The sequence below is a fragment of the Trachemys scripta genome, chromosome 20, assembly GCF_013100865.1.
Source record: "Trachemys scripta elegans isolate TJP31775 chromosome 20, CAS_Tse_1.0, whole genome shotgun sequence".
In the NCBI taxonomy this organism is placed as follows: domain Eukaryota; kingdom Metazoa; phylum Chordata; order Testudines; family Emydidae; genus Trachemys; species Trachemys scripta.
The window spans coordinates 15,709,848-15,722,646 of record NC_048317.1 but is presented as its reverse complement, the minus strand read 5'-3'; positions in this window follow the sequence as shown (position 1 = coordinate 15,722,646).

Genomic DNA, 12,799 nt, shown 5'->3' with positions numbered 1-12,799 from the left:
TGACCCGCTGACAATTTACCTGTAGTATCTGTTGATAGGTGAAACAGCAAGATCTTGCCATCATCATCCTACAATTTAAGCAAAAGCCTCCCAGACTTCACACTCTGCTTCCCTGGGTGTTGTAGCTCCAGCTGTTGGTTTGTGTGGTTTGGTTTCTGCACCTCAGATAACACTTTCTAAGGATGCTTAATTTAATTTCTCAGTAGTTGTTATGCAATTAATCTGCTTCATACCTGCCAGCTGCTGGTGAGTGTCGGATACATCAACGGTACCGAAATAAGTGATCCCTACAAATAAATCTCTTGTTGGTGCTGCACTGAGGTGACCTGGCAGATACTGCAAATTTGGACAAACGTGTCTGCTTTTGGTAATGTGACTATCGGCATCACCCAGGAGGTGGACGTTACTAACCTTGACAGCTCTTGGTCCACTGCCTCCCGAATGCATATGCTATTGGATCCAATTTGGGAACTCAGGGCTTCTGGACACAAGTTTGGTTGCTGCTTTTAAACATTTTGTGTGGCAGAAAAGCTCCCTGAATACAGCTCTGTGGCAGCCTAAATGGTCACCGTGTTACTAGCAAATCGTACACATGCAAGATTTGGGGTATTTTGCAAGGAAAGTGACAGACCTTTTTATCTGCTGCCAGCAATCCACTCTGCTTTATTTTATCACGTTCCAATCGCAGGCATAGCCCACGTCTTGTTGCAGATACTGATAGCGTAGTTCAAGACTGTACTAAGTCCTATAATTAGAACGCTCACTAGGGGGTCAGTGTATGTCTCTTGTGCCTTCCCTTAAAAAAGGGGGAGTTGCTAATACCCCTCAGATAGAATGACATCACAAACGACTGACCACCAAGAGTCAGTGAGAGAATTCAGGTTATCTGTGAAGTTTGTGTGTTTTGGGTTTGCATGGCCTTGAGAACGGTCCCTGTTTCAGAGTCAAAGGAAAGTTTAACATATCTAGTTTCCATCAGCTGATCAGGACCCAGAGAGGGGTTAAGAACGCTCCAGTTCATAGCACAGCCTTTCGCTGCCATAGGTGGGGTCGCACCTTCTGGGGGACTCAGGATCACACATCCCTTCACTTACAGCAAAAATATTTTGGTGTAACTTGCACCTAAGACAACACTTTACTGCGGCAATAGCAGTGACAGAGAAATCAACAGACTTCCAGGCCCTGGAGTCTGTTCTTTGATTTTCACTAAATCCAGCATGTTCCTGTCAAACTGTCTGGAACAGGCGTTTTGTGAATTTTTTCATCCCAGAAGATACCATGTGCAATTTCTGTTTTAAATTATGCAGCAGTAAAAGAAACCCCACCAAGCCGGTGTTTGTTACTAATTATGTTACTTATGTGTTTACATCAACAACTCCAAACTTCAAACCAACTGCAATAAGAAGAAGAATGCAATTCAGGTCAGGTTTTACAAGCCTTTAAACATATTATATCTGTGTTTCCAATCAAATAAGCAGCCCCATCCCATATTGCTGCAAGAGATGGTCAACATGTTCCACAGATGTTCCCAAACATATGCAAGGCGGCCTTCCCTCCTCCAGCATGTAGACTGCTATGGCTACATATTATTACTATTAGTGTACCTATTTTTACCATTGTAAGGCTCAAATCAAGATCAGGGGCCCATTCGGCTGCCCAGGCACAAAGTTCAGAGACAGATCTTGCCCCAAAGAGTTTAAAACTCTTAATAGGTAAGATGCACAAAGGGTGAAAGAAGAAATAATGATTATCTCCAGTTTATAGATGGGATGCGGACGCACAAAGAGATTAAGGGATTCACTCAAGGTCACACAGGGGTTCTGTAGCAGACTCAGAAATCTAACCCAGGTACCGCACTCCCAACCCAGTGCCCTAACCAGGGGATCCTCTATGCTCTATTGCAAAAGCAGGCTGAGAAAAAGTAGAGGAAACAATGAAGATCTGAGTGGGTGACTGCTGGCTGGTTACCTCTTTGCCCAGGGCAGTTGCTAGAGCTGTCCCTTTAACCAAAGTGACACCGTCAAACAATTGTGACTCTTTGGTTTTGATCAGAGCGCTATCATTTTGTCGCTGTTGTTTGGCCAAGGAAAGAGAGATGCCCATAGCGTAGCTCCATGGGGTAGCCTCACGCTCCCATAGTACTTCTACTTATTCAGGGCATCAAAGTGTGGCGGCAGCTCCTCAGCTGGTGTGAACCAGTGTAGCTCCGTTGACTTGAATGGAGGTCTGCTGATGGACACCAGCTGAGAGCATGGCCCCGATTCACTGAATCAATTGTTTGCTATAAACAATTCACCCAACTCTATTAAGAAGAAATATTTTAAAAGGCAAATCTCTAAGGTGCACCACAACATATATGCCAAATGATGGCATGCCCAGAGACCTCATTGTGATATTGGGTGCATATTGGGTGTTCGTCTCTTTTGAAAATCTGGTCTAGACTGAGTAATTGCATGTGGAAACAGCTGTATATCATGCATTCACATGTTTGGAGTATGCAATCGCATGACTGTACGTTTGTATATATGCACCAGTGTCTATATATATATTCTCTTTTTGTCCAAATAATAGGGCTTGCTTCTTAAATGAGCTTAGGCTCACATTTTCAATGAGTTTAATGGCAAATAAATATGGGGAGACCTTGGTGCCCTGACGTTCCTCTCTGCATATATATTGTATGATTAATTAAGAGGGCAAGAGGAAGCATACACCTAATATTACATAGTTAATGAAATGGGTCTACTTAGCAGGCTTTGAGCCTAGTTTGACTATCTATCCCTTTCCACCAGAATTCCAGGAAGGTTTTTCCTGGAAGAACATGAAGAAGTCAGAAGAGAAGGAGGAAAATATTCCCACACAGCAGCGAGGAAGCCAAGAACTTGACAGTGTGTCAATCCTTCATGTTCTCCCAGAGCACAGTTGGCTGCAAAACAAGAGAGGAGTGTTATGAAGCTCCATGATTCATCACATGTGTCAAGGCTGGACACCAGGGAAAAAGAGAATGAGCAAAGCTCGATCTTTCAACAGCCCCATCTCTCAGTCTGACAGGCCCTTACCTAGCAGAGCACAGGAGCCCTTGAGTTTGCCCATCTGCCCAAGGAGTATTTTGTCACTTGCATTCCCAGCTGGAGTGTTGAAAGAATCTTATCAAAACAACCTCATACACGCTCCCTGAGAATGAATCCAATGTTTGCCTCGCTGCAAATTGGCTGAAGAGGAGGATGGAAATTCAACAGCCTGTTACAGCTTGACAGAGACTCCTGATAACTATCAACATTTTTCAGGACAATATTTTCTGTGAATTCATCTCTCTTGGTCGTAGCCATTAAATGTTGCCAGCAAATACATCTAGAGGAGCTATCCAAGTGCATTGTGGGTGCCTTGTCACAGAAAAAGAGTTACCTGCACAGTGTTGTTCAGTAGGAAGAGAACCAGGTGCTTTTACAGTCTGGGCTCCACAATTTAAATATCACCCGGAAGGTGGAAAGATCCACTGAGATGAAGAGAGAAGGGGCTTTGGGTGTGGTGTTCAGTGATGACTCAATACGCAAGATGCTTGCAAGTTCTGTGTCTAGTTCCAACTGACTGTGCATAACAGCAAGTGCTTCACACTTCCCTGCCTAAACTCTCTGTCTGGGAAGTTCAGCCATTAAAGGCACCATCTCTGTCACAGACTGGTCGGATTACTCTGTAGTGCCCCTGCAGGGCCAAGCGTGGTACTGCAAGCACTCCCTGCCTTAGCCCACAAGTTTGGGCCACATACTTGGAGTAGGGTGGCCCATGCTGTAAGCTCGGTGCCAGTGTCTACACCGGTAAATAAAAATAAACTCCGAATTTTTCATTGTTGTTTGCAGTGTTGTAGCCCTGTTGGTTGCAGGATATTAAAGAGACAAGATGGGTGAGGGAATATCTTTTATTGGACCAACTCTCTCACCAACAGAAGCTGGTCCAATAAAAGATATTACCTCACCTACTGTGTCTCTCTAAACTCAGAATCTGGCTGTCTGCCCCTTTAAAGAAACAAACAAAACCTCAAAGGCAAGTGCTTAGTTGCAACACCTGAATGTAAGAGCCGGGCCTTGGGGTTTTGGGCTAGCTCTGAGGAACTGGTCCCCTGTCCCAGTCTCACCCTGCACTGCCCCAAGAAGAAGCAGGCAAACCTTGTTAACTGGCTTGCTGGCTCCCAGTTGGCCAGTGTGTCCTCATAGCCACTCTAGACCTCTGGACGATTAAGGCTTGTTGGTAGCACAGCCTGAGCGGCGGGGGGTGTCCAGGTGCCAGTGTCTCCAGCAGGGGTCAGAGAAGGCCTGATACACCCTGTCACTTTTCCCAGTACCACATGGGGTTTATCCTGATAGTCATAAAAGAATAATTCATCTCGGGGTATCCTGTCAGTGACTGCAGAGAACCTTATGTGACCCGTTGATCAGAATGTTTTACAGGTGCCCATCTCTACTGGATCCACAGAAGAGAAGAGTCTATTACAGCACCGGCTAGGAAGCTTTAGCTCAAGCTGTAGTAATTCATGCTTTTATCTTTGGCGATCCTTGTTCACCAAAGTAGATCACAAGAACACTGGGGGTGATGAAGAGGACGGGTAACGGATGCAGAGCGATCTGGATCGCTTGGTAAGCTGGGCTCAAGCAACTGTGTGTTTTAATATGGTTAAATGTAAATGAATGACTACATCTAGGAACAGAGAATATCGGCCCTAGTTACAGGATAGGAAACTCTATCCTGGGAAGCAGTGACTCTGAAAGGATTTGGGAGGGTGGTGGATAATCAGCGGAACATGAACTCCCAGTGCAATGTGTGGCCAGGAGGGCTAATGCAATCCTTCAATGCATAAATAGGGGACTCTCAAGTAGGAGGCGAGAAGTTATTTTACCTCTATTATTGGCACTGATAAAATAATCTCTCTCCTACTTGTCTTTAGAGAGACAAGGTAGATGAAGTGCTGGAATATTGTGTGTAGGTCTGGTGCCCACAGTTCAAGAAGGATCTTAACAAACTGGAGCAGGTTCAGAGAAGAACCATGAAACTGATGAAAGGATTAGAAAACCTGCCTTATAGTGAGACACGCAAGGAGCTCAGTCTATTTAGTTTAGCAAAGAGAAGGTTAAGATTGATCACAATCTGTCATGGGGAACAAATATTTGATAATGGGCTCTTCAGTCTAGCAGGGAAAGGTCTAACACGGGGATGGGCAAACTTTTTGGCCCGAGGGTCACATTGTGGTTGCAAAACTGTATGGAGGGCCAGGTAGGGAAGGCTGTGCCTCCCCAAACAGCCCCCTCCCACTTCCCATCCCCTGACTGCCCCCCTCAGAACCGCTGACCCATCCAACCCCCCTTGCTCCTTGTCCCCTAACCACCCCCTACTGGGACCCCTGCCCCTAACCGCCTCCTGGGTCCCCACCGCCTGTCGAACCCCCCTGCTCCCAGTCACCTGACCCCTATCCACACCCCCGCCTCCTGACAGGCCCCCCGGGACCCCATGCCTGTCCAACCCTCCATTCCCTGTCCCCTGACCACCACCCCCTGCAGAACCTCCACCCCATCCAACCACCCCCGCTCCCTGTCCCCTGACTTCCCCCTGGGACCCCCGCCCCTTATCCAACCCCCCCGGTTCCAGCCCCGCCCCCTTACCATGCTGCTCAGAGCAGCATGTCTGGCAGCCGCACCGCAAGGCCGAAGCTAGACATGCTGTCGCTCTGCTCGGCAGCAGCTCGCAGCCCCGCTGCCCAGAGCGCTCCTGGCATGGCTGTGGGAGAGGGGCCGGGGGCTAGTCTCCCCAGCCGGGAGCTCAAGGGCCGGGCAGGACGGTTGCCATAGTTTGCTCCCCCGTCTGGTCTAACATCATCCAAAGGCTGGAAGTTCAAGCTTGACAAGTTCAGACTGGCGATAAGATGTACATTTTTAGCAGTGAGGGTAATGAACCATTGGAACAATTTACCAAGGGTCGTGGTGGATTCTCCATCACGGACAATTTTTAAATCAAAATGGGATGTTTTTCTAAAGGATCTTCTCTAGATTGTTGTGGGGCAGGTCTCTGGCTTGTGCTATACTGGAGGTCAGACTCATACCGGTCCCTTCTTACCTTGGAATCTACGAATCGCTGGTGTGTCAGCCAAGCTGGCAGCTGTAGGGACACATTTATGTGAAACGCAGACAGCACAGGAAGGGGCACAATGAAAGTATAAGGGAATAGATGGACACTAGAATTAGAATAATTGCTTATTGAAGGGGAGCTCTCAAATCAAAGTGAGCCCATATTTTAGCTACTGGAAGGAAACACATTGGGTGGGCCACAGGAGGGTAACAACCTGCTAATGCTACCAGCAAATGAAGTTACTCCTTTAGCTTAAGTGGTGGAGGCTGGTGCTTTGGAACTGGATGTCCTGGCTTCATGGCCAGGACGGGGGAGGGGTTGGTACATGTCCATCAGGCCTTTCCAATTCTCAAACAAGCAGCTTTGTCCCAGTTCAGGGATATTCCAGGTGCTTGCTGGTAGGAGATCAGATGGGAATAGCCTTTCAGCCAGCTGCACAATCCTGTGGGTGAAATGAGGGAGGTGAAAAGGAACTAAATCCCCAAACACCAGAGACTCTATTGGGCTTCTCGAAATCCCAGAGGTTCCTGTTTGTTCCTAGTTCTGGGTCAGGCTTTATTTCACCTAAGCAGGGTTTGCCCACGGAGTGCAAATGTAGGGCTCACTCTGCGGAGGACGCTGCCCGTTTAACAAACTCACTTATTCTGCCCTTCCTTCGACCTGGCAGGCTCCGTTCCCCAGCACTGGAAAATGAACATGAATCATGTCAACCAGGATTAGTGTTGGGTCAAGCCGTGCCAGCATTCATGGGCCGAACAGGGAGCCTGCCGCTTGCCAACCCAACCTGCTTTTGACAGAAGAGAGAGATGAAGTGCTGCAGCTCCTTGATCTCCGCCCAGGGCCTGTCAGGACAAAGCAGGACTGGCTAGGAAAGGGAAGCACAGGGCCCACATGTTTGCTGTTAGCAGCAACAGCGCCTCCAATGCGGGTTCGCGGGGCACTGAGAAACAATGCTGCTAACGGCATTGTCAGAAGCTTGCTCATACTTCAGCCACCTCTGAATGTAGAGCTGGCAGCAAATTATGGCTGGTTGGGTTTGACTGACTGATTTCTTTGTTTTCCTTCTTGTTGTCGGAGAAAAGGCTGAGAGGTGGCTTAAGAAACTGACAAACTGCTGATTCCCCTCATTCGGGGCAGCGCAGGGGGGTGAGCTTCTCTGTACACCTGGTCGGCAATATTTTTTCCGCAAAAGATTTTGACGCAGCAAAATTTTTCAACCTTAAATGTTCTGCTTTTTATTGAAAAGGCCCAAGCAGAACCAATTCTTATTGGGTCTGCAAATGGGAGCTGACATTTTTCAGTGTTTTCAGGAATTTTTTATTCTCAAATCTGGAAATTTTTGCAGAACTTTTGCCAACAAGCTACTTTGTGTTGACAAACCGGTTAGAGGGAACGATTCTGACCCTGGTGAGACACCCCCACAACCTGTTTCCAAGGATCCGGCCGTGTTCCATAGGGATGCTGGGCACCAGGAACAGAAAGGGAGGGGCCGAGTAGGAGGGGCAGGATTTTATCTTGGGTGCACCAAATAAGGACGTGCACTTAAACAGGACCCCCGCCCCCCACTGATTCCTCTGTGCTGTATGGAAACCTAGAGAGATAGAGGAGCATATATGCTGGTAGATAGATAGATAGATTGTATGGAGATAGAGATAGATAGAGAGATAGGAGTAATAACAAACTGTACTTAGGGTGAAATTCACTCCTATTCTATTCAAAAGGCCGGTACAAGGTGTATGCCCCAACTTTTAGGCTGAAGTGGGATCAGAGGCCCTGTGTGGCCCAATTCAGAGGGTGAATTTCACCCCCAGTGATTAAAGTATGGGCAGCATCCAGCAGTCTCTCTCTCCTCTTCTCACCAGACACAGATGATTTGTTTTCCCTTTTTCCATGGAAGTTTGAGAATTTTCTCTCCCGCTCCATCCAAACGCTGCTCTGCTCGTAACTGGTCAGGCGACCCTGTCACCTCTGATTTGCAGGCTCGTGCCAGCTCATTTTAAATCCTTCGACATGCGCACAGGCAGAAGAGAGGAGCCTAATGAATGTGGCATGGAGAGGAAGCAGGAGACGGTCTGATCTAGTGATGAGGGCACTGGCCTGTGAGCAGGAGACAGGGGTTCCATTCCCAGCTCTGCCACTGATTTCCCAGGGGACCTCGGGCAAGTCACTTCACCTCTCGGTACCTCTGTTTCCCATCCCACCTGTTGTCCTGTCCTTTTAGACTGCCTCTTCCTGTGTATCTGTGGCAGGCCCAGTCCAATGGGGTCCTTGTTGTGGCTGGGGGCTGGCGGAGCAACTGTAATATAAATGAATAATAAAGACAGACAGACGATGAATGAGGTCGCAGCAGACAAAAAACTAGCACAGGGTGGAGAAGTTGGTGCTGAAGGACGTCCTGGAGGGGGTTATTGGTGTGGATCAGGGCCCCTCACCAGAGACAGAGACACCACAGTAGCGAAGCAGAGACACTTAGCTGACTGTAGAGAGGGAGGGCGGAATAGCCTGCAGTGCTGAAGCCTGCAGCGAAGCCCAGGAGAGTGAGGAAGGATGAGGAGCTTTCGCTAGCAGCAGAAAGGAGGAGGTTGTTAACTGCACAGTTTGCATGGGCTGGGCAGAGCAGCACAGCTTGATGTCGGTGCCTGACGTGAAGGGTGCCCGGAGGGCTCCGGTCTCATCCAGGGCTGATCATGCTGCTAGCACTTAAATAATAGCCAGAAAAGGCTGACTTCTCAAGCACCTCTTTTTCCTGCCAGATTCCTAGCATGTCACCTCTTGGATGCATCCAGTTTCCATTGGCTTGGGGAGCAAGAGGACACGAGGTTGCATCCACCACAGATATGGTGGGCTGATGGTGCCAAACTCTTAAAGGGGCACTGCCAAGTTTGGCTGACCCCAAATTGGACCTCGCTTCTTTTTCACTGCTCTTTTTTAACTCCGAATAACCAGGCAAGAACTCACAAGCAACCCTACGATAACAAACCAGCAGGTGCAGCCCTGCATAACTAAGCTACCCTGCAATAACAAACCAACAAGTGCCGCAATAACTGAACCTTCAATAACAAATCAGATATGCAACCCTGCATACCTGAGCAACCCTACAATAACAAACAAACATCTGCGGCCCTGCATGCCTGAGGGACCCTACGATAAGAAACCAATGTGCAGTCCCAGTGCTAATGGTTGCCCATGAGCCAGTAAAGACAGAGATTTCATTTTAAGATGTCCAGGGAATCTTGTCTACAACAGAGAAGGTGGGGGGGGGGAGTGTAATAATTAAGGAAAGCACCTGGACATGCTCTTTTAAAATTCTCTTGGCCAACTGCATCATAGGAATGTTTCCCATCCTGCCCCCTTCCCTATAGATCAGAGGCAGGGGAATGTAAATTCCTTTGTTTGTATCCAAACTGTCTGATCCCGAGGTCTCACTTTCCAGGCCACTGACCTGATCCTGCAGTGCAGTGAATCTGGAACTGGATCTCCAAACTGTGCAAAGAGGAACATTTATCACTGTTGGCATTGAGACTAGTATTGGGGCAAAAAGTGCCTGTGCTTTTTTAGATTTCCCTCAGCACCTGCAAGGCTCTGGCCTGTGCATACAGGGGTCTTATCGCTCACCGAAACGCTGGCACACCTCCAAGGGAAGCGAAAGAAGATGAGAGAGGAGAAGTTCAGAGAACGAGTGACTGTATCCCAAGAGAGGACCACGATGGCGGAAGAGTGGAGGGATGACTTCCTGCCACAATCTGATAGGCTCGGACGGAGAAGATGGCCCTGGAAAGGGACATGATGCAGAGGCAAACGGCTGTGTTGGAGCACATTTTGTTCCAAAGATCAATCACCCCAGCCAAGCCCTCACCTGCAAACTATGGAGAACACACCACACTGGGACCTTCCTTTAACTGATCCAACTTGCAGACCCTTCGCACGCCAATCAACCCCCTGGAGAAAGAGAGCACCCCACCTACACCAATATGTGAGCATGCCGCTGGTCCACCAATGTGCAGCTTATGCTATGTTCTTTGTTAACTGCTTTTTTAAATTCGAATGGTGTTTTTTTGTTGCCAGTGTCATTTGTTAACTCAATTAAAACAATTGTTTACAACTCAGCTGAAAATTTTTCTTGATGTACAGCTCTCTCCATCAATTGCATAACATCCTCCCTATTACCAATTCCTAATAAAATCAATGCACCAACACACTTCTGTCCTTTCCTGGGTTGCAGTACGTTTATTGTGGATAACTGCCTCCTTGGCCTCAAAGCAGGAGCACAGTGCATCCAGGGTGAGAACTGAAGAGATCTCTAGGAAAGTTGGCCTTCTACATCCTGAAGTTCTGCAGCCACTGGTGGCCATCCCAGATCTGCATCACTGCCCTGTCCCATCAGTTACTGCTAGCTGACCAAGGCCAGAAGCAGCACTCCAGCAAGAGAAACTGCTCCAGATAAATGCCCTGCAGAAGTAACTGCTCAGTTTCAGACGTGTACTCCTCAGCCACCTCTAGCTATATCCCTGGAGCATCCAAAGCCCTCAGAAGCCACCGACACAAACGCATCCACTGCACAACTGCCAATACATGTGCATCAGCCTGTTCATACTCATGACCGCAGCACTCAGCACCGTGTCCTCCATGCTGCCTCACAGCCGTTTAGAAATGGGGTGTGAGGAGATGAAGTGTAGGAGTGTGTTAGTTTGACCTCCCCAAGTCCCAGTGTTCTGGTCGGCATTCCAAAACTCCCACAATCCCTAGAGCTAAGTGGTGGAACTTCACTTCACAGTATGGATATCTGCCCAGAGCGCTTTGTGGTTAATCTGAAGAAGTGCAGAGCTGTGTGGATGCATTGTTTAACTAGGGAAGTACCTTAAACCGGCACAACAAAGCGGTGCAGATGAACTTCAGTCTGAGATAGTTCATTTGGTGTATTTAGAGCGAACAAACAAATCTGAAAAAAGAACAGGAGTACTTGTGGCACCTTAGAGACTAACACATTTATTTGAGCATAACCTTTAATGGGCTAAAACCCACTTCATTGAATGCATGCAGTGGAATATATATATACACAGAGACCATGAAAAAATGGGCATTGCCATACCAATTGTAATGAGAGTAATCAATTAAGGTGGGCTATTATCAGGAGGAGGAAAAAAAACTTCTGTAGTGATCATCAGGATTGCCCATTTCCAACAGTTGACAAGAAGGTGTGAGTAACAGTAGGGGGAAAAATAGCATGGGGAAATAGTTTTTACTTTGTGTAATGACCCATCCGCTCCCAGTCTTTATTCAAGCCTAATTTAATGGTTTGCAAATTAATTCCAATTCTGCAGTTTCTTGTTGGAGTCTGTTTTTGAAGTTTTTTTGTTGGAGTATTGCGACTTTGAGGTCTGTAATTGAGTGACCAGGGAGGTTGAAGTGTTCTCCGACTGTTTTTTGAATGTTATAATTCTTGACGTCTGATTTGTGTCCATTTATTTTTTTGTGTAGAGACCGGTTTGGCCAATGTACATGGCAGAGGGGCATTGCTGGCACATGATGGCATATATCACATTGGTAGATGTGCTGGTGAACAAGCCTCTGATAGTGTGGCTGATGTGATTAGGTCCTATGATGGTGTCCCCTGAATAGATATGTGGACAGAGTTGGCAACGGGCTTTGTTTCGAGGATAGGTTCCTGGATTAGTGTTTTTGTTGTGTGGTTGCTGGTGAGTACTTGCTTCAGGTTGCTGTCTGTAACCGAGGACTGGCCTGTCTCCCAAGATCTATGAGAGTGAGGGATCGTCCTTCAGGATATGTTGTAGATCATTGATGATGCACTGGAGAGGTTTTAGTTGGGGGCTGAAGGTGACGGCTAGTGGCATTCTGTTACTTGGGGAGAGGGATAGCTCAGTGGTTTGAGCATTGGCTTGCTAAACCCAGGGTTGTGAGTTCAATCCTTGAAGGGGCCACTTAGGGATCTGGGGCAAAATCAGTACTTGGTCCTGCTAGTGAAGGCAGGGGGCTGGACTCAATGACTTTTCAAGGTCCCTTCCAGTTCTAGGAGATAGGATATCTCCATTTACTTTCTCTGTTGGGCCTGTCCTGTCCTGATTATCACTACAAAAGTTTTTTTTCTCCTGCTGATAATAGCCCACCTAAATTGATTACTCTCGGTACAGTTGGTATGGCAACACCCATTTGTTCATGTTCTCTGTGTATATATATCTTCCTACTATTTCTTTGCACTGCATGCATCCGCTGAAGTGGGTTTTAGCCCACAAAAGCTTATGCCCAAATAAATTTGTTAGTCTCTCAGGTGCCACAAGGACTTCTGTTCTTTTTGCTGATACAGACTAACATGGCTACCACTCTTAAGCAAATCTGAATTAACATCCCCATGTAGACAAGCCCTCAGCAATACTGCTGCTCCTGCAACAACCCTTAGCATTTACGCTACATCGTGCTTTACAGGCTCGAAGTTCTGCATGCCCATCCTCTCACAGCACCCCTGAAGGGTAACCAAGATTCTCTCATTTTTCCGAGTGCGTTAAATCGGCTGCTGGCTGACACCCAGGAGCACTGCCAGGCAGTGAGCTGAACTAACTAGCTCCCCTCCCCTGCTGGCGCTATCAGTGCCCAGCATGTGTCCAGTAACAAGCGGGAGGGGAATTCCATTGGGCACAGTGCCGGGAGGGGGGAGAAACGTGGTTCTCCTCTT